This window comes from Ambystoma mexicanum, chromosome 4q (genome assembly GCF_040938575.1).
Source record: "Ambystoma mexicanum isolate Mex_15411 chromosome 4q, UKY_AmexF1_1, whole genome shotgun sequence".
In the NCBI taxonomy this organism is placed as follows: domain Eukaryota; kingdom Metazoa; phylum Chordata; class Amphibia; order Caudata; family Ambystomatidae; genus Ambystoma; species Ambystoma mexicanum.
Window position 1 is genome coordinate 764,944,508 of NC_090928.1, and position 21,884 is coordinate 764,966,391.

At 45.7% G+C, this 21,884-nt stretch overlaps 1 protein-coding gene across 1 annotated transcript in view; it reads left to right on the forward strand.

The window, feature by feature from the left end:
- LOC138467289 (ADP-ribose glycohydrolase MACROD2-like) overlaps window positions 1–21,884 on the forward strand; it is a 369,984-nt gene that overhangs the window by 304,819 nt on the left and 43,281 nt on the right. The gene's annotated exons all lie outside the window — the stretch shown is intronic.

The window sequence follows — 21,884 nt, forward strand, 5'->3', positions numbered from 1 at the left end:
AAAAGGGAGACCGTGGAACACCTGCAAACTATCGTCCGATAGCGCTTTAGGACTCGCCAGGCAAAATCTTCAATCGCCTAGTACTTAAGGCCTTCAACAGTTGGACATACGAAAGTAAATGCCGAGATCGTAATCAAACAAGTTTTGTCCGTGGGTTTGGGACTTCAGTAAATCTTATGATCCTTAACTCTTTAAAAGCTCAAGCGCAAAACACAAGAACATCTTTGTTTTTCGCATTTGTCGACTTAAATGCTGCGTTCGATTCAGTCTCCCGTGTGAAACTCATCCAAAAACGAATCAAAGCGCAATGTCCCCAAGATTTAATTAACATCATATTTGCTCTACATTCATCAACGTCCATTCAGGTTCGCTTGTCTACCATGGGCTTGTTATCTGCAGTGATTGAAACATCGAGAGGACTAAAACAGGGATGTATCCTGGCCTCGGCATTATTCAATTTCTTCATCCATGATGTCCAGGAAGCCTTCCTCAATATAGCGTCAGATTCACCCAAAATGAATTGCACTGTAATCCAAGCTCTATGGTATGCCGACGACCTGGTGCTCATATCCAAGACTCCGACAGGCCTTCAGAAGCTAATATCTGCTCTGTCTACTTAATTTGAAGATAATGAGCTGTCCATGAATATAAAGCAATCCCAGATCGTAGTTGATGTTCCGAAGTGATCACAAAGAAGCAAGTTTGTCTGGATGGTTAAGAATATCACCTTAGATATTGTTCCGTGTTACAAATACTTGGGCACCCAATTAGAAGCCAACTCTTCGACTATTGAACATCAGCAATCATTGCAAAGCAAACTGATCTGTGCAATATCTCAATCTAAACTGATTTTGTATAAATATGGTAAATTTACCATAAAGCCTGCACTACACTTTTGGCAACAAAAAGTAACACCAGTGTTATTATATGGTTTGGAGGCACACGATATTAATAATATTAAAGATCTAGATAGATTAGAAGCAAAATTTTGGAGACAACTCCTAAATGTGCCACAGTCAACAACTGGCGCGTATATAAGATATGAATTACGTCTTACATCGCTTAGTGCAAAATACCATTGGCAGCTCTGTGCACTTTTTAGAAAATGTTTGGTGAACAATAATGATTCGATTTTAACCATCCTGTCTACATATCTGTTTACCTCGAGTCATCGGTTTGTTTTGAAATGGACCGCTTATGTTTATCAAATTATGGTTAAAGTAGATGTTGATGTGGAAACACTTATACAGAATCCTGAAAGAGTGAAAAAAAATCTATTTTCATGATTGGATTGTAACCCGTGAACTATGCCTGCGTAATAAACACTTTGCTAGTCAATTATATTCAGACAAAAAAATGGGATCTGTTGAAAATTATCTGTTAAAATCACCTTAAGTTTGCATGGCAATTTTAAGAATACGATTTAATCTGTGGCCAACTCGAGATATCTTGGCCCAGCGTAAACATATTACCCTATCAAATAACTTCTGCAGGTTCTGTAGCGATGTGCTACAAAAAGAAACGTTGGAATATATTATTGTTGAATGTCTTGCCTTGTGTTCACTAAGAAACAATGTTTACATGAAGCATATGTCTACAGTTGCTAACGTTCGACCAAACTTGAGATGGTGTTATCTGTTAAATTCTACTAATATGAGCTTACTTATTGCAACAGTGAATTTTCTAAATGCCCTTCGATTATGTGATAATGAATGTTTAATTTAGACTGTCTTTTTTTAAACTTGGTGTCCGTTGTTATGTCTAAGATTTGATTTCATAACATTGTAAATATTGTTGATATTAACCTTGTCTTTTGTATATGTGTAATTGGAAAAAAAGTGGATTTGTTTCAGCTAAATTTTCAATAAAAAAAAAAATTGGAATCAATTAAAAAAAAAAAAGACTTTGAAATACGTTACTTACTGGAATCATTGGTCGTGATAAAAAGATGTAATCAATAATAGCAAAAGATCTTCCTCTTTCCCAGGTTGGAGTTAAGTCAGGACAGATGAATACACTGGCCGAGTCCAAAAGTTTTCTTGATGCCATTAGGTTTAGCCAAGCAGTACCTCTCTCTTCCGCTGGTAGCCTATGATCTACTGGTGACTTCTTTGCCCCTTGTTTATTGCAGGTTGCGTTGAGGTCTCCGCAAATGAGATGTAACACTTTGTGTTCTACATATGCATTATCAATTGCATTTTCAATCATCGTAAGGAAACTATTGCTTGAAATCGTTTGAGGGTTCCAATATGTGTGCATAATAATAGCAGGAATAGTGGAGTATTTCCCTGTTTCCTTGTTAAGGTGGTTCCAGGTCACTAGGATTTTCAAAAGGAATACATTTGTTATCAGGATTCTTTCCAAATGTATTCTGCTGCCTGAGTGAATTGCCAGCAGTAGCCCAGAAGCCGGACGTTCCTTGTCTCCTTTTTTTGCTGATGAAATTACCAGTCCAAAGCATCCAGACTTGATTTTTCGACCAGCCAAGTTTCCTGGAGACAAAGAATATCAAATGAGCCCAGGTCGACATCTCTAGGAACCGTCAAATGTTGAAACCCTTGCGTGTTCCAAGAACCCAGCCTCCGGGCCGTAGGCGATGAAATTTGATCTTGATGTTCTGGGCTTACTAATTGCTATTTTCTTAGGCGAGCCGATAAAGCCTTAGGAATCCATGCCCAAAGTTGTTGCATGGGAGCCTTTTGTCTTTTTCATGTGCGTTTGTACTTAGTTGGAAAGGGTCCTGGACAATTGTTCTTTTTATTTTCGTCAGTGGACCGCTTGGAAATCTTAGTCTCAAGAGGTCCTTAAGTATTATGGTGTCTAGTTTCTCAGGACTATGTCTGGATTTGTCCAGTGGTGTGGTGGATCTAGTTTTCAAGTCTCTTTTCCTTTTTCTGGTTGTTGAGTTCTCATTGTTTTTTTTCACAGTGCCATTTTCCACGTTGTTTGCTGTCTTCTGTGTTTTCTGTGTGGTTTACTTTTTCGTTTGGGCGTCTTTGACAATTGTGTGCTGCCTTTGCGTTTAGCCAGAAATGGCGAAGTATGGGAAGTTCCTGTTCTACTAAGTCGTAGCACAACCTTAGAACTTTTTCAGATGAGTCTTTTATCGTGTGAAGAAGCTATATATAGATAGGTTGTTGCTTTTTTCCCCCCTCATGACTTGGCTCAACTATTTTTAAATCGTCTGACCTTGGTGAGCGCAGATTTGGAACACAATGGAATAGATTTAGGATAGTTCTTCTATTTAGGATGATAAGTTCTCCATTGTCCTCCCGTTGCTCCAACTTGAAGGATGGTCTGCTTTTCCCTCTGCCCACAGCCCCGTCTCTCTTTGATCACCCTCGAATGTCTGTGGTTCAAGGGGGGCTCTGGTCATGGGATAGTCACGTTGGTTCCTTGGGGTCAAAGTTTGGCCTTTCTTCGAGTTGTTATCTGACTTTCTAACTCCTTTTAGATTAGTCTTTTCGTGCTGGCGAGTCTCTCGCCCTAGTTCGATGATGCTTAGTTTACTTTCTCGTCCTTACTGTGATGTGGCAATGATACTGCTTTTATTTTAGACCCCATTTTGATCTAGTGGTTAATTTTTTGCAGCGATCTTCCAACGTAAGAAAGTTTGCACAGTCCTCCAGGTCCAGGGTATGTCTACTGAGTACATTTACTTCCTTTGGAGTAAGAAGGTGATGAGGCGATATTTCTTCAAGAGATAAATCCGCCTCCACGTCCAATAAGCGTTTGCTGAGGTCCATCAATTCTTTACCCACCATGAAATCTTCCACTATTTTTTTGGAGAGGTTGGAGGCTGTAATGAGGTTTTAAGATGTTTTTGGGGCTAAATATGGCCGCATCTTTCTCCTTAGTGGCGTGTTTTTGTTTGGTGTTTCTCAGGGCGGGTATTGGTTGTTTCCAAGCCCCCATCCCCGGCAGGCCGTAACCCCTCCGGAAGGTGTAGATGAAAAACAAGTTGTTTTTTAGTTGTCAAGTTTTTTTCCTTTGGTTTGGGCTTTGGATGGCCAAAGATTGTAAAGTCTTTAATAAGAAGATCTTTAAGGTGGTTCAGTCGTTTTTCGTCGGCTCTGCCGAGATTATAATCACATCCTCTCTACTTGCACAGTTGTTCAATACAGCTCTTTCTTTAACAGCAAGGGGCCTTTTTCCTTTGGTTTTGTCGTTGTTTTTGTTGTTTTGCTCGTTCTGTTTTCCTTACTTGAGTCAAGGCCACACTGGGCGGAAATTAGGTACTTGTGTTTGGTAATTTGTGTTTTCTTTTCAGAGTCTCTCAGGGGTGCCATTTCGGTCTGTGAGCCCGCCTCAATTAGGATTAGTAGTGTTAGCACAGTTGTGGTGCTTCCCTCCATTTGTTTAGAGGAAGTGCAAGCTACATCTAAGCTAGGTTGAGCTGGGAGTCTTTGTTCCATGGCAGTGATTTACCCTTCGAGATATTAGTTTCAAGTGCATCATGGCTGAAATCGTGCTGTGGTCTTTAGGCTTGTCGTTAATTGACTCATAAAGTTTATAGAAGGGAGCGAGAGCTATGGTTACTGCTGACATTACCGAAAATATGTCTGTTTTTTTTTTTAAGACGTGTCTTTTGATACATTGTGTGGTGGTTCACTTTGTCTTCTGTTTCTGGGGGGCGAGGGAGGTAATGATGGTAATGAGTCCCTTCATGAGGAGAAAGTTTTTGACAGCGTTTTATCTGTTGATTTTAAACAGGTTTGAGACTGCAGTTTGGATGGCTTTATTCCTCTTTCGGGAGACCACTTGAACTCTGCTCATGGTTTCCAAGTTTGCGTCGTCTGGAATGGGTATCCCCCCATTTTCTAAATTATACTTTCGAACAGCAGGGAGAACAGTCGAGATGTGGGGCTCTTCCATAGCCAAAAACGTTTTAGATTTTTCTTTGCTTGTTATGGTTTCTTCTGGCTGATTTGAGTTGACGTCTGACGACCCTAAATTCTGTGGCAACATTTTGCCCAAGAAGGTTGCCATCCCTCCACTGTTTTGTATAGCTTTGTCGGCGGCGTTCTGAGTCATTGGCGCCAGTTTACGTGATGGTGTCCTAAGTGGCTCCACTGACTTACCGGAATGCCATCTTGCCCCAGGTGAAAAAACAGGCAATGCAGAAATACTGTTTTTGTCAGTTTTTCGAAGTTTGGTGGATGTCTGAGGATCTTGAACGGCTTCTAATATTTCGGTGTCTGAGCGGTCACCTAATTTGTCAAACTTTCTTTTGCACTGTTTCTTGAAGTCCCTTAAGACATTTATGGGCAAAAAGTTATCAGAGCTTGATTTCGTGGGATCATTGAGTTCCTCTGATTTTCTTTTTGTAAGTTTGGAAGACTTTTTGGAACTTATGGTTGCTGGAACAGAAGTGACCACTTTTTCCTTAGAAGGACGCTTTGTTTGTAGATCGGACAAGTCTGTTCATTTTCGCGCCCACTTTTGCCGAAGGCTTTTTGTTGGAAAAACTTTTATTTTTTTAGTTATCTTTGGCTGTAAGCTTTTTCATGCAGCTGTTGTAAGAGACCGGATCCGTGGTTAGAGGATTTGTTGGTGTCAGGGTTGTCTCGTCATCGGAGCTAGGAATTGACTGCCAGCTCTTTCCAGATGCAGGGGTCCTGCGGCCTAACCTTTTCCGCAGGGACAAGAGTTACGTCTTCGCAACCAGTTTCCAACTCGTGTTCAGCCATTAAGCGGCTCGGAAAAGAGGTGGTGGCCACGTTGTTGTCAGTAAACTCGGAAGGGTGGTTTTCATCCACCCCTGAGGAAGCATCTCCTGCGAACTCGGTCTCCTCCTCCAGGTCCCATTCGTCCCGTTCCAGCTCCGCCCCACCTTACCCGCAGTGGTTGACTCAGTCTCTCCTACCGACAGGCAGGGCAATCTCGCCGCTTCCAGGTAAGGAGCTGGGGCAGGGTGAGCCCCGGGGTCCGAGGGGGACAAGGGACGGAACCGCTTTGATGTAGTTTGTGAGTGACGTAGGGGTCATGGTCAAGCTTGGACTTGAGCTGCTCTCAGTTTTGTTTTGCGAGTGGTGCGTTTTGAGCGCAGAGTGTTTTCGCCTTGTTGTGGCCTCGCGGCTCCCCTCCTGGAGGAGTCGCAAGTAGACTGTAGAGGATTGTCGAAGTTTCAAGGAGTCGCCACCCCCCGACTTCTGACTCCTGGATAGCTGGAAAGGTGGCAACAGGAGGCAGTGTACATAAGGGGAAAGCCCCTGGCAGATTTTGCAAATTTGGCGGGGAAAGGCGCTGGAAAGCAGCCCCCGACTCAGTTTTGCCCAATTTTTTCTTCTTGCTTCATACGCGAACTGCAGAGGCAGCGGCCTTCGTCCTCCAGGATCGAAAAGAGAGCATCAGAGTCTCTGGCGTCCAAAGAGGCCATAGGAGCCATAGACTGCCTGAGACTGCTATTCTGCCACTACTCTGTGGCCGCTCCGCAGCTTCAGGGGGTTTTTAAGCAGTGCTCCTCCCCCAGCACTGGTAGACACAGGAAACCGACTGGAGTCAAGGAGCAGGTAGAGAGTGACTGCCTGAGACTGCTACTCTGCCGCTACTCTGCGGCCGCTACGCGGCTTCAGTGGGTTTTTAAGCAATGCTCCTCCCACCAGCAGTGGTAGACGCAGGAAACAGACTGTAGTCAAGGAGCAGGTAGAGAGTAACTGCCTAAGACTGCTACTCTGTGGCTACTTCCCATCATGTTGGCAGGCTTGCGGATAGGGCATATACCTGGAAAACCCCTCCGCAACTGGGGTCCGGCATTTGATTAACTTCCTCCCTGCCTGAGTTGACACTATTCACATTTCTTTTCTTCCAGATCCCGGATAAAATCATTGCAAACTGTTTGTTTTTATCGTAATTTTTTTTCGTACAGATATAGACATGAATCTGCATTCCAGTTTATGTATTTATTTTGATCAATGCCTGGATACTCCCAATTTGTCTGTCATTCTGCTCAGCTACAGTACATTCCCATTGGAACTGTAAACAAGCATTTTGGGCATTGCTTTTGAGGAGTGGATACAAGTTGAAAATTTACCATTTGGAGACTACCTTTTGCCGTAAAACCCCCTAACCCACAGCTGCACTGGAAACAGTATAAACGGCTGCTTTAAAATTGGTAGCATGGTGGCATTTTAAACGGAAAATGTAAGGGATTTGCATGATGGAACTTCTGCTTACCTGTCAATGGTCCAGGTAGCACTTAAAGCCAAGGGAGACATTCCAAATGCCACCATTACTGCCGGTTCAAATATGAACAGTCATTCCAATGGTCTGATCTGTGAACCGTATTGATCTCTAAATGTAGACAACTGGTTCTGGCACCAAACGGCTCTAATTAGTTTGAAAAAAAAAACAATGTTGGCCTGCCATGTAAAGGAAAAGCCCGCAAAAGGTAAGGTGGCATTCCCCTATCCTCTTAAAGGACAGCAAATTCCAACACCTCTAAAGGACGATAAAGCCTCAAAGTCAAGTGCATGTTGCTATATTGCACAGTGTCATTTCTGTCTCTTATACTATTTCATATAATTATATTTTCCACTGGCATTGGAATTGTTCAATATGTTTGTAAAATACAGTGCGTCGCGCGCTTCCTATTTGTGATTGTCATACATTTTCTTTGACATTGGAAGGATTTGATACTGTATGGTATACTTGGACAGTACTATTGTGTTTTTCACATTGCCATTCATTTCCTGTTGGATTTAGAAGGATTTGATGCTATATTGGGGTACAATATTGTGTGTGGTTGTCCTCTTCCGTTTGTGAGAGTCCATGACATTAACGTCCTGCTTCTTCTTTCCAGCGCAAACACCCTGACAGCCCATATTGTAGATCTCCTTGGAAGAGGCATTGCAATAGGATACCACCATGGAGTGTGAGAAATGTCATGGGCCAGATGAACCTGCCTGCGATCTTGCTGATGGAAGGAAGAGCAGGAATTGCACAATGTGCAGGTGGACAACACCATTGTGCCAGCAAAGAAGCAGGCGTCAGAACCTGATGCTTATCTTGGTGATAGAGCTGAGGTTCAGCAAGTGCAGGGATGTTCAATAAATGAAGGAGTTTTGAGTACCTGAAAAAGATCCTGGCACTGGCAGGCATGCCCCGTTGTTCAGCACTCAGGAACGCAGAGGATTTTTACTTACCTATACAGCCAGAGGCAGCATTTGTGCCTCCCAAGGACCATTGTGTGCCACTAAAGTTTGGACATAAGGTGCATGGGGATCTAGCTGCACAGCGTAAACTGCAGGAGGAAGCAGAAGAGGCACACCCAGGGCCGTTCGATATGCAGTCTAGCCAAGTGACCCCAAAAGTCTGAGTACGCCTCCAACTGCTGTCACCTCCACGCCTTTAGCAGTCCTCCCAATGCCACCCATCCTCTCACCCTGCTCATCCAACATGACTTTTGCTCCTCCGGGACATTTAACCCCTTGATGGTGTTGTGCATGGTCGCTTTCCAGCACCACTGCTCCCACGTGCACTGGACATGACCCTAGTAGCCTAGGTTCCTCCATGTCCCCCTCTGATCTAGTTGCTCCCCATGCTGGCACAGATCCCTGACCATCCCCCTGGTTCCAAGAAAGAAGACCAGGCGTGCCCTGTTTCCAGATTACCCATTGTGAGTTGTTACTCCAGAGAATGAGCAAGTCATTGTTAGCCTCTACAAACACTCTCCCAGTGAGCTTGTCCACATTATGTTCAAACATTTGGTCATGTTTGAATATTAGGGGGGAATGGTTTCAAAAGGTTAACTTTGATGGGTCTGTCTCTTAATCGGAGTGCAACAATACTGTCAACTGTGCTTGCCAGGTACACTGGGGATCCCACCTATCAGGACAAGATAAATTAATTCTAGATGCTGCAACATGACAGGCCACCAGTGTGCCTTTCGTTATCAGCAGCTCCATCTCTCCACTCTCCATCCCAGTGTTCTGGGAAGTCCTGTTTAGCCAAGGAGCGAAATGACATGCATCAGATCTCCAATGACTCTTCTGGACAAAACACAAAACGTCCTCTTCCAAACCCCCCTGACCTTACTCTCCTGAATGAATGCAGACTCGCTTATTTGTTTATTATGATAATAAAACAGGGGGGGTGTGCGTGTGCGTGTGCTCGTTCGTGTTCGTTCCTTCCATCCCTCTGAGCATAAGGGCCAGGGACAGATCTGTGGGAAATCAAATAGGCCATGCCAGTTAATGTTGACCTGAACACCCCCAACAAGGGCCGGATCTGCAACCTTTTGGTTCTCCAGATGTTTTGGACTCCAACTCGTATGATCACTTAGCATTGACAATCAGTTTGGGGCTGGTGGGAGTTGTAGTCCAAAAGATCAGGAGAGCCATAGGTTCCATATACAGTGTGAAAGATTTACAAAACTGCAGCCATTATAGTGGCAGTGACACAGTAGTCTCCGCCATGCTGAGGCAGGTGAAGTGGAGCAAAAGATGATTGCTTGGCAAGAGCATGAGTGCCCAGAAGGCCATGCAAAAATGATGTACGCCCCTGCCCAAGGCACAGGTATTTTCGGCTACATGCCACATATGTCATGAAAGCGGGTTTAGCTGCCTGAGAATCGTGATCTATAAAAATACTTTTTTTGCTGAATGGCAATTTCGCCACCCACTTCCAACCCTCCCACCCCCTTTCTATATACCTTACCCAAACATGGCATCTTTTTTTATTTTGTGACTTAAAAAAAATACTGCAAAAAAATTCAGTGTAATTGTTATTCAGCAAAAATTGCTAATACCGATGATTGGAATGTGTACCATGTGCGTGTTGAATTTGGATTTGAGTTTTGCTTTGCTATGTGTAATAGAGGCCACCTCTTGTAGGGGGCTTTTCAATTATGTGGGTGGGCCAAGAGGAATTGTATCAACCTAAGATGGTGTAAAGCTTTGCCCCTAAGATTTTCCATGAGGAAGGCCATTGTCCATGGAACAGACTAAATATATCATATTGATTCTTTTGTATGAAATCCATATCAAAACCCTGCAATTTCTGTGCTTGGGGGGTCTTCATTTTAGTATGGCGATACTCTGCTGGTTTCCTGACCTGCGTACCTGTCTTTATACGGCTGTATGGAAATAAACCTAGTCTCCATCTTTGCTGCCTGTCTCCCTATTGGATTATTTGGTGATGTACTGAGGGATTCCACAGTACGAGGTGTTTGTAGTAGGGAATACAAACATCTTCCACACATAGAAAGATTATAGTGCAGCCACAGCCCAATCTACTACACTACGCCACCCCCAAAGCCACTGTACATTAAAGAAATTATTAACCCACTATCGACAGTATACATTGGATATCATTACAAGGTTGGTAACATCCCTCTGGTAAAATCTGGCGGTATACCACCACAACAGTAATACCGTTACTGGCATTTGGAATGCCGGAATTACCGGCATATTCCAAGTGCCAGTAGCTGTGGTAATTCCACATTCCATGGAGTCCCATTGTACTCCATGGAGGGAATTTCCGGTATTACGGCACAGGTAATACCGGTGCTGGTAATACTGGCATTTCTTGGTGGTGGGGTGCCAGAATTACTGGCAGTTCGGAGCTGCAGTTTATTCTGGCCACCCCACCACCAAACTTGTAGTTTGGCAGTGCGGGAAAAGTGGCATTAACGGAATTACTGCCACTTTTTTCCTGCACTGCCAAGCTTGTAATGAGGCCCATCGTTTCAGCACACTGAGATTAATCGGGACAGTTTGTCCCTTCTCCCCAGAGGGAAACCTACCCCTTTGAGGCTAGGGACGTGAGCCCGCTATGCAAGATCTGCCCTAGGGATTTGGAAAGTGGGACCTCACTGGGAGTGACTCCCATCTTGGAGACAGGGACTCCCATTCCATAGCGGAACTCCCAGTCCTGTGAAAACAAATGAAAATATTGAGGCTGAGTACCCCAAAAGGAAATACACCAAACGCGGGTTACAAAGAAAGATACATAGATCTTTATTCTATAACTGAACAGTTTCAAAGGACAAAGCAACAGATAGCTATCAGGCCCTCAGTACAACACAGCGAACTCCAGCCCTGTTCGGGGTTCTCAGTGAGTGAGACTGTACATTTCATTAGAATAGTCGCAACTTTTATACCGTCCAAAACATGATGTCCAGCCCACCTGCATGTTAATACATCACAGATCTAGGGTTTGTGCCGAGTTCGCATCTTAATTTATGCATCTATACATTTAGGGGTTATCCTTAATACATTCATCAACGAGTTACAATAGCAACAGTGTGTCTTTGGATTTCTTGTTGAGCCTTCGCACATCTCTTTATACAATGTAGTTAAATAAGTGTGCACATTTCAGTATTTGACTATATTATGTTTAACATGTGCTCACGGATTAGCTTTGTGGCACAGGTAATCCTCTATACACAGGTCAACGAAGGACAAGGTCTCAGTACATGACCCTAACATTTGGCCTGCAGGCAGGTTACATATTAGCTTGTACACAGAGGTCAAGACGGCCGTGTTACATTCGTAATGACACTGTCCACCATTTTAGGACACAGGGTGACTTTAGAGAGAGAATCTAAAATGGCGGAGGAACCTAAAATGGCGGCGAGCACAGATTTAAGGTCAGGACCTTGCAACGCGGATTTCCTCGCAGAGCGACTTGGCCGCCAATATATATATACACACGATCTAGAGGGTATAATACGTTTTCCCGTTCGACAGTCGAAACCTCCTTGTCTGCATATAACGATCTGGAAAAGACTTTAAAATCTCCTGAAACAACTATATTTCACAAAGATTTCAAAGATCCTTCTTCTCATGTGCTGGCTCCAGGCAATGTTGAACACAGCCTGAAAGCCATGATCAGTAAAGGACACTGTTCTGTATATTGCTGTCACGTGTATAAGCGAGGAAATTCCGACTGGGGAAGGGCAACCGCTACACAGGGGTGAGCCTCCACATTGACGTCCTAGATGGGCTGATCCAAGCTGGGCCGCAGAGCAAGTGTAAGCATGGAGGGCAAGCAAACTGTGAGCTTGATGTTCTAGCTGACTGAGGAGACAAGGTAGGAGGGGGAACAGTGACGGGATTGCCCGAGTCTCATCTCATGGCATGACCACGAATGAGTAGTGGTGGGTGGGTAGGCCAGTAACGGATGCTGAGACCACATTGTTTAAGGGAGCCTGAGCTTGGCACATGTCGGACCATAGCTACAGAAACAATTAGCCACATGGAAAGCCTACAAGGTTACGGGAGCCTCAGAAACCCGACGAAGAACCTACCGTTACAAGGTACAAACATTGTGATTTATGACTGTGAAAGTTGTCATGGTTAAGGGAGTCTGAGAAACCTGAGTGCGCAAACACCCAATAAAAGGGTGATTGATAAAAATACAAACATTGTGAACAACCGCTGTGAAAGCTATCCAGGTTGCAGGAACCTGAGAAACCAGAGTGTGCAACTATCCTATGAAAGGGGGAGTGAGAAAAGTACAAATATTGTGAATAACGGCTGGGAAAGCTATGACGGTTACTGAAGCCTGAGAAACCAGAGTATGCAAATACCCTATGCAAGGGGAATTGCGGAAGAGATATGAACATTTAAAACTGAGACAGCAACAGAAAATACAGAACTCTGACAGGACAGGGTGGAGAGCCGCCCTATGTGTAACAACTTGGCTGAAAGAAAATAACCTGTATGAGGATAACAGGACTTTGGGGAAAAACCCAACAACGTCTCGAAGGAGAAAGTGTTTTCTTTATCTCCTTATTTTTTTGTTCCAAAATATCCTGGAGGAATGAACATATTACCAACAAGAGACAATTCTCTTTGTTAACAGGACAAAGTGTAAACCCTAACTTGATACAAAGACTAGAAAGAATATCCTGCTTTCTGAAAAGGAACGTTGAAAACCTGCTGTACAAATCCATCCACTGTACAAATCCAAAACCGACCCTCACCAAACCCATCAAGTCAGCATGCCGGGTCAGATCTTGTACTTCCAGCATATTGATCGCTTATATGATTTTTGGAAGACTTGTGCGCGGGTCCAGTTTCAGTTTCATGATTGTGAAGCGCGTACTGTGAACTCGTTGCATGAAAGCAGGCCGAGTTCCAGACATATATTTCATTAACCTGTACCCCTCCCCCCACAGTCATAGCATTGCGGCAGCTTTCGCTATCACTTACTTGTGCAGCGGCTGCATCCAAGCTTCCAGTCTCCTTTGGTGTCGGTATCCCGGGTCTTTTAGAGATCCTGGCAGGTGCTGACTCGCAGCGTTTCAGCTGCAAGTGCGTCAGGGGTTGTTCTTTGCTCCATAACACCGCAGATGAAAAACGAGCTTAGAGCTCAGCTCGGCTCGCCCCGCTCGTCCCACACGGAACACACTGAACACTCCCACAACACTCTGCGACGCTTCGCATCCGGGGTGGCTATTTGTAGTAATTCTCTTGCTCCAAAAGCAGGCAATGAAAGACAGACTCAGTCTCTGCCAGAATGTAACTCCAGTACACTGCAGCAGTCCAAGGAGCACACTGAATACTCCCACAACACTAGGAGTAATACTGAACAACAGACCTCTGGAGAAGCAAATGCACGAAACGCTTTGGCAAAAGATCAAAACTTTAGTCTCTCAGACTAAAGCAATCGACAGGAAGTTCATCCGCTTCTATCTCAGACCGATTTTGAACTTGTAAAAAGCGAAATTGATTCCTACGGAGCTGAGGCAATGCCATTGATACCGCACAAAATCTGGCAAAAGCTGGAGGGCTACTTCTGGCGTAAAGTATTGAACTTACCATCAACGCCTGTAGCCTCTATTCGACGCAAACTGAGCCTAGTGTCATTAAGAACGACAATTGATCGAAACGCCTTAATGTTCTACAAGAAGACCGTACTCCTTTCCTATCCAAAAATTCTTGAGATCATCCACATGGAGATCGAGGGAGGGGAAAAATAAAATTCTAAGAAACTGGTCGACGACTCTCAAAAGTCACCTGGAAAAGATTGGAAGCTCAGAAGAAGAACTCGGAAACAACCCAACTAAAACAAAAAAGAAATTAGATGAATGGGATTGGATAAACATCTAGAAGAAGCAGCAAGAAGCAAGCTAACTACGAGCCTCCTGATAAACACAAAGAAGACAAGCCAAGTCGTAAGATACTTGGAAAAATGTCCACACACAGTACTGCGGAACACCTTCATGCAGGCACGCTTAAACCTTCTAAAAACCAACAAGATCTTGACTATAAGAGGCAAATCAAGTATTAACAAGCGCTGCTACTGTAAAAAAGAAAGCGAGGTGGAAACAACCAGACACCTATTTATTATATTGCTTAGGAACAAATGAAGCAAGAAATATCCATTTGGGACACCTTTTCACTGACCTACGGACACATGAAGAAGAAGCCTGGTGGTCCCGTCTGATGAGTGGCGAGAAGACATCATGGGTGATAGCAGTAGCACAGTTTCTCTGAAACATTGACTTAGAAAAAGGCGCAGAAGAATGAGTGAATATGTAGAGGAAGAGCTCACATAAAGAATAAGATTATACAAGGAGGACTATTAAATAAGAAAAATAAGAAACACTAAGAAAGAGAAAAACTTAGGATAAGACTGAAACAGATCGATGTATGGTCATGACTATTTTAAGGAATTTCTTCCTTTTACACAGAAGATTTTAGAACTGGAACCTTGAATTGGCTTCGGGGATATATCCCGAAAGGAATACTCTTGTAAAAATTGTAAAAACAATTAAATCAAGAAATAAACTAATGTAAGATAAAGGGTAAGGTATATTAGCTATTATGTTTGTTCATTGTTTACTATATACCATATTGGAATGTCTACAATGGCTCTCATGTCACCACATTAGTTGTTCACCTGGTAAGAATCTGATGCTAGACACCAGGGGCGCAGACATGACGGTAGTCTAAACCGTCATCTCCCTCTCTGGGCACTACTACGAGCATGACACCTGCAAGAAAACGAGCTATCCTTGTTGGAAAATGAACGTTCTGAGCCAAGAATCATCCGTACATCAGCAGAAGAAATTTGGGGCGAAATCGCGCACGGATTCGTATTAAAACTGGAAGTGCAGTCCGGGACCCTAGACACGCAATTGAAAAAATAAAATGGAGGTAGCGGACGTACAGAATGAATGAAAGTGGCCCATGATACCTCTTCACACTATGCCGCCCAACAGAGGGAAAGAGCCTGAAACAGCTCGACTGGAGGAGGACACCGGTGTTGGAGAGGGCACCCAGTGGAAGGGCCTGCAGCGGAACGCTGTGCTTCCCCCACTCTCCTCCCCCCGCCGTAGGAGCACGGTACAGCGGGTGGCCGGGACCAGCGAACAGTGAGGGGTGCGCGTCCCGCCAGGGGTTTGAGAGCAAGCCATCCCGGCCCCTCAGAGAGCGCGAGAGGAGCACAGTCGGGTGCACAAAGCAGTTAAAGCCTTCCAAATCAGTGGCCGCACCCGAGGCTCCCTCTCCCAGCCTTGCTGCCTGGAGGGGCGCGCAGCACTTAAGGGCCCTCCCCCCTCCACCATTAATGTCAAAAAAGGGGCAGAGGAGGACGGCACAGGGTACAGAGGACACTCAAACAGAGCACCACCGTAACTAACTGCAAAAACACAAGGGAAAGGGCCAGACACGGAGAGAAAGACTAGGGGGACCACAGACAGCTCCCCCCCATGCCGGAGCCTGGCCAAAGAATTATACATCGACCCACGGTGGAGACTTCCGATGTCGCAGTGCAGCGGGCTCAGTAGTATCTACACCATCCACCAGTAAATAGCAAGCCAGAAGCAAGCAGCACATCGATCCTGCAATAAACAACAGGAATCTACCCGCACCTAAGGCCTGGGGCCCGACAAACTGCCACAGACATCCTAGGTATCTGACCCCCAATTGTTGGCGTAGCAGTAGATCTCCCAAGGGAGATTCACATCACTAAAACCACAAGGAGAGCCCCGAGGGGGGGGGCTGAAAGATCATCTTGCCTGTATTCAACATAGCAGGAATAGAGACTACTGAGGGGTGAATGGCCTCCCCGCACGCACCGTGCGTCGCAAGCTCATAAAGTATAAAGTTTATGAACAGGAGCAGACGCCGCTCCGGGTAAGAGGTCGACCAGAGCGGGGGGGGCACTTGTTGTGTGGAGCGGGCGGGCCCCGGCTCAGCCTCAGAGGTTGTAAGTGCTACGCCCCGGTGCAACCACCTCATTGCACTCTCCCCTCAGCTCTGGTCATCGCCACGGCACGGCGCCCCCTTGCCCCCATCAGAGCGATTTCAAGCTTGAGCCCGCTGGCCGCGTTCCACAGCCGCGGCTCTCCTGGGATCTCATGCGGCGCCAGCGCCTGACTCTCCGGAGGTAGGGCACACGCAGAACCCCCAACGGTGCGGCTCTATGGAGCGGAGGTAACGGACTAGCAACGAGGATCAATCATCTCTGCCCTCGCGCACTGCGCATACCCCAGCCTGCCACCAAGCGACAAAGGACACTCTCACTCCAGCATCTCTCGTGGGGATTGTCACCCAAGAGCACCCAGCACATGCGGCAGCCTTTCTTGCTCTGACCCTGCCCAGCGACATGAGCAAATAAGCGTACTGCTTCCCCAGGAAGCCCACCAGGACTTGCAAGACTGAAATCAGACACATGAGCTGCTGGAATTCTACAGTGCCACATTCCAGCAATCGCACCACGCGGCCTCATTTCACCATAAATGATCACTCTGCTGCACATCCGTTTACCTTTCTACCTGCCCGCACACCTTCTTGTTAGTGCCCTATCTGTGCCCAATAACTTGCAAAAGAGCACACATGTATAACTTGCGCACTGTATTAATGCTGTATGCCTAATGTTTATGCATCTGACAATACTATGCACTGGTAACAGACCCTTGTACACACATTGCTTGTTTACTATACAACTAGCCCTGTCAACCTATTTAGCCTCTCCGTTATTAGCACTAAGCATTCTGGATTCTACATCTGACCCTGAACACTTAGATCCCATTGCTAACAATATCTGAGCCCTCTAGCACTAGCCATTTAACTGCAATGTTATTTGATATGTCTAGCTAGACTACTTGCCTTAAACACTATACTGCATTGTATTGTTTTTTTGCACAAATGTATTTCAGTAGAACCCACACCACAGCACCACCTCACCAGTGCACCCCACCCAACCTCACCTGCTCCTCCCTCTTTATCATCACACTCACCCTCTGGGCTACCAGCAGTATGCCCCCCCCTCACCTACTGACCACTCCCCGCCACCTGACCCCCATCTCACTACACTCCAATCCAACAGCTATTTCCACAACACCAAGCTGACTGGACAAGCACACCTCCAACATAGGCTCTGGCACCTCAGAACTCGTACCAAGCCTCACAGCACCCACCGCAGCTCCCCACCTACCATACACTTGAGGAACAACAGATTTAGCTCTCGCACACCCACACCACACACTTACACACACCGCTCTCTACAACTCACACACACATCCCTCCAACACTCCACTCCCAACCCATACCGTTCACCACCACACACTCTCAATACCTCCTGCACCGCCACCTCCAGCACACACAAACAACTTCCGATGACACCCGCTCACTATGACATCAAATGCGCTCTCATCAATGCCCGTTCCATCCCTGCACATGCCATTGAAATCAATGACCTTATCACCTCCAACAAATTGGACTTACTAGCCATAACCGAAACCTGGCTCCATGAAGCCTCCAGCCCTGCCATCTCCCTCGCTCTCCCCCCAGGATACAACATCCTGAGGCAGGAGCGCAAAACCACTAAAGGCGGAGGCGTACCCATTATCCACAAAAACACCCTCTCCATTAGAAATGGGAAAATGATGCTGACCCCCTCACAGCCAAACTTGCACTCGCTCCCAATTGCACCATAAACCTCATAATCACTTACAGGCCACCAGGTTCTCACCCCGACTACCAAAAGCAACTCCTTCAAATCATAGGCAACAACCTCAAGAGCTCAACTAAATCCATCTTACTCGGTGACCTTAACTTGGGTCTACTCGACCCTAAGGATAAAGCAGCCGCATCCCTGGCCAAAGAACTCACCCACCTAGGGCTCAAACATAAAATCTCAGCCCCCACGCACTGTAAAGGCAGAACCATCGACTGGATCGCTGACCATAACTGCTCATTTTACGTCACTGACATCTTAGCCCTCCCTTGGACTGATCACCACTATATACAATTCTCTATTCCCACCTCTGCCACCCACAAGACCCTCACTCATTCCCCACCAGCTAAAGTTAGAAGTTCAAAAAAGCTCACCAAAACCAACCTTGCCCCTTTTCTCAATATCCCAAACTTAAACCTCCATTCAGCAATGACCCTACCTCTCTTGCCAACGCCTATGCCCATGTCCTCACCCAAGCCATTGAAGCCATAGCACCTCTAGAAGAAAAAAAAGAAAGGAAATCTATGCATTTCAACTCTTGGTTCTCAGGAGAACTATTGGCCCTCCGTACTAAGAAACGTAAAGCCCTCACCAAGTGGCAATCTACACCCAATCAATCCTCCCTCAGCGAATTCAAAGAGATCTCTTCCACCTATAAAAAAGCCATCTTTAAAGCCAAATCAGAATCTTATAATCTACAGCAAGCTCTAAATCCACAGAAATCTTCTCCATCTTCAAAGAGCTCACCTATTTCCAGCCCAGATGAAATTGTTAAGGATGAAGCCTCCTCACCGAAGTCAAAACACGCCAAGACAAAACAGCATCTCAGCGCAAGGCCCTCCCCAATAAAGACACCCCCACCCCACACCCCTCCCGCACAATCCTCGCCTTCAAACACCCCTCTTCACTTTTAGAGACATCACGGAGATGGAGGTCGCCGACCTGCTCAAAAAAATCAAACCCTCCACATGCAAAGGGGACATATGCCCTCCTTACATCATCAAAGAATGCGCAGACTCACTGGTTCCAATGATTACTGCATTCATTAATTCCTAATTCTCAACAGGCATCATACCACAAAGCCTAAAAGAGGCCTGGGTTCGTCCACTACTAAAAAAGCCCTCCCTTGACCCCTCATCACCCAATAATTACCACCCTATCACTACTGTCCCCTTCCTCCTCAAAATCTTAGACAAAGCTGCCCATAATCGGATCCAACAATTTCTGGAAACCAACGCCATCCTTGGCAGAAGACAATCAGGCTTCCGCAAGGGTCATGGCACAGAAACCGCCCTTCTAGACTTAAAGAACCAAATCACCAAAATAATGGACAATGACAAACCCGCACTACTGCTCCTCCTCGATCTCTCCGCCGCGTTTGATCTGGTTGACCACAACATCCTCACCTCCCACCTTTCTAACGCAGCACACTTTTCGCACAAGGCCACCACCTGGATTACTTCCTTCCTAAAAGGAAGGGCCATCTAAGTGTACTCAGATCTGCCCAACGCTGCCCCTGAGACCGTCGACTGCGGAGCCCCTCAGGGATCCTACACTGCACCCACCCTTTATAGTCTGTTTACCAAACCGCTCTTTGACTTGTTGGATGCACTCGACATAGCATACACCAACTATGCCGACAACACCCAAGTCCTCGTCCCCCCTCACCGGGGACTACTCCCAAGACACAGAAACCCGCCTCCAAATATATGCTACCATTCAAGCATGGATGGCCACCAATGGCCTCTGCCTAAATTGTGAAAAAACCGAGATCATCATCCTAGCCCCCAAGGAAATTCTAGCAAATCTCGGCCCTGAATACTCCCACTTCCCCATTGACAACACTAACATACCAGTTTCTGCATCTGTAAAGACTCTAGGAGTCTATTTAGACTCCACACTCTCAATCATGAAACAGGTCAGCGCCATCTCCTCCGCTTCCGTGCTCACCACTAAACTCATCTATGCCATAAAACCATTCCTAACTTCCCAAAACAGCCTCTCCATTGCTAGAGCCACCATAGGAACGAGGCCGATTACTGTAACACCCTCTTAGCAGGCACCTCAACCAAAAACCTATGCAAACTCCAAATAGTGCAAAATAATGCACTCCGAGCCGCCCTGCACATTCCTAAATACGACCATGTATCCCGAGCAAGACGAAATGCACACTGGCTCCCAGTTAGGGAAAGAATCAACTTCAAAATTCTCACTATTACTCATAAATGCATTAACCTCACCGCACCTACTTACTTATCCGAAACCATAGTCAAGAACTCCTCAGACCGCCCCAAAAGGATCCATCACACGAACCAACTCTGCATACCTACCATCAGAAGAGGCAAAGCCGGTGGAATTGGCTTCCCCTACATTGCACCCAAGCTCTGGAACGCCCTTCCCAACACACTCAGAGCAGAACCATTCCTGCTTGCCTTTCACAAATCACTTAAAACTATCTTATTTACCTAACCCCCTCCTCCACATACACCCTTCCACTTCACCTCATTCCTGAAGTTGTTCCTTATCTCCATCACGGTGTCTCTACAATCTGCTCTATAAATGTACATTTCCATGTAACCATCCTCCTCTCTACAATCTGCTCTATAAATGTACATTTCCATGTAACCATCCTCCTCTCCAATGTAACCAGCAAGCTTGTTCGCCTCTGTAACAGCGCCACGATGCCCATGGGCTGTTGTGCGCATTAAAAATATGAATAAATAAATGTGGATGTTCAGGGAGGGTAACCTCAGTTCAAGGTATTTCTGGAGGACTACGATGCGACTTAGAGAGTCGGTAAGGGATAGATTGGGATCTGTCTAGAACAGAGGGATGGTTAGGTCATCAATGTGAAGAAATGGTAAGGATGACATGTTACCTGACTCTGTATGGTTTTGGAAAGGGGTGATCTATATCTTCTTGTAGCCTATGCGTAATGGAATGTCGTCAGAAAAGGGTCTGCATGATAGGATGGTTTGCGCATTCAACATCAGAGCGACATAGGGCCTCATTACGAGGTTGGAGGTAGTCATGGCGCTACTAGCGCCATGACTACCTCTAATACCGGTACCAAGTCAGCCCTCGTTCAATGGGGACTTGCCGGTCTATTCCGACCTTTCCGGGACCGGTAAGTCCCCATTGAAAAAGCCATTCCCCATTTCCATTTCAGCCCCCATAGGGCTCAATGGGAAGGGGGAAGGCGCTAATAACGGTACTGCAAATTGCGGTACCGTTATTAGCTCTGAAGTCGCTTAACGGGCCCCGTCCATAACGCCTGGTAAAACCAGGCGTTAAGGGACCCGCTGAGGGACCTCGAAATAGAGCGCAAAGGGATTACCGGCACCGATGTCCTTAAACGGTGCACGGTGTCCCTTTGCGCCCACCTCATAATGAGGCCCATAGTGTTGGTGTTCCCATACCTTAGGTACCAAGGTGTGCATAGCCGGCTTCCACTTAATTTTAGGTGTCAGGGATTGGGATCGCTAGGTGCACAGTAGGTCATCTAAAGAAAAATGGCGGGGAGCTATTCATATAATGTGGAGTGACTTCAATCATAAATGAGGTATGGCATGCGTAGCAGGAATTTAACTTAATTTTATATTGTACCAGTGCATGCAGTTGGAGCACAGGTGTGCGCTTCTTTGGTTCGGAATAGGGGTTGGTAGTTAACGGAATGGACCCCAGAACAAAGGACGCAAGAGTATTAATAGACCAATGGGTCTGTTAGTCTTTAATGTACGTTACGGTACTTGCAGACGCAAAGTATACCTTTTACAAATCTTGCCGCCGTACTCATGATGGAAAGTCCGAAGGAATCTCTTCCAACCTAGGAGATTTGTTGCATCCTCCGTGCGGGGAAAGCAGCACAGAGGTGACGGTAGAACAAATTGTGTTTAGCAATCGCTTATTGAATCTGAAAGCATATAACACTGAAGATAGTGTCATATGGATGAGGAGCTGTATTAGTGTAG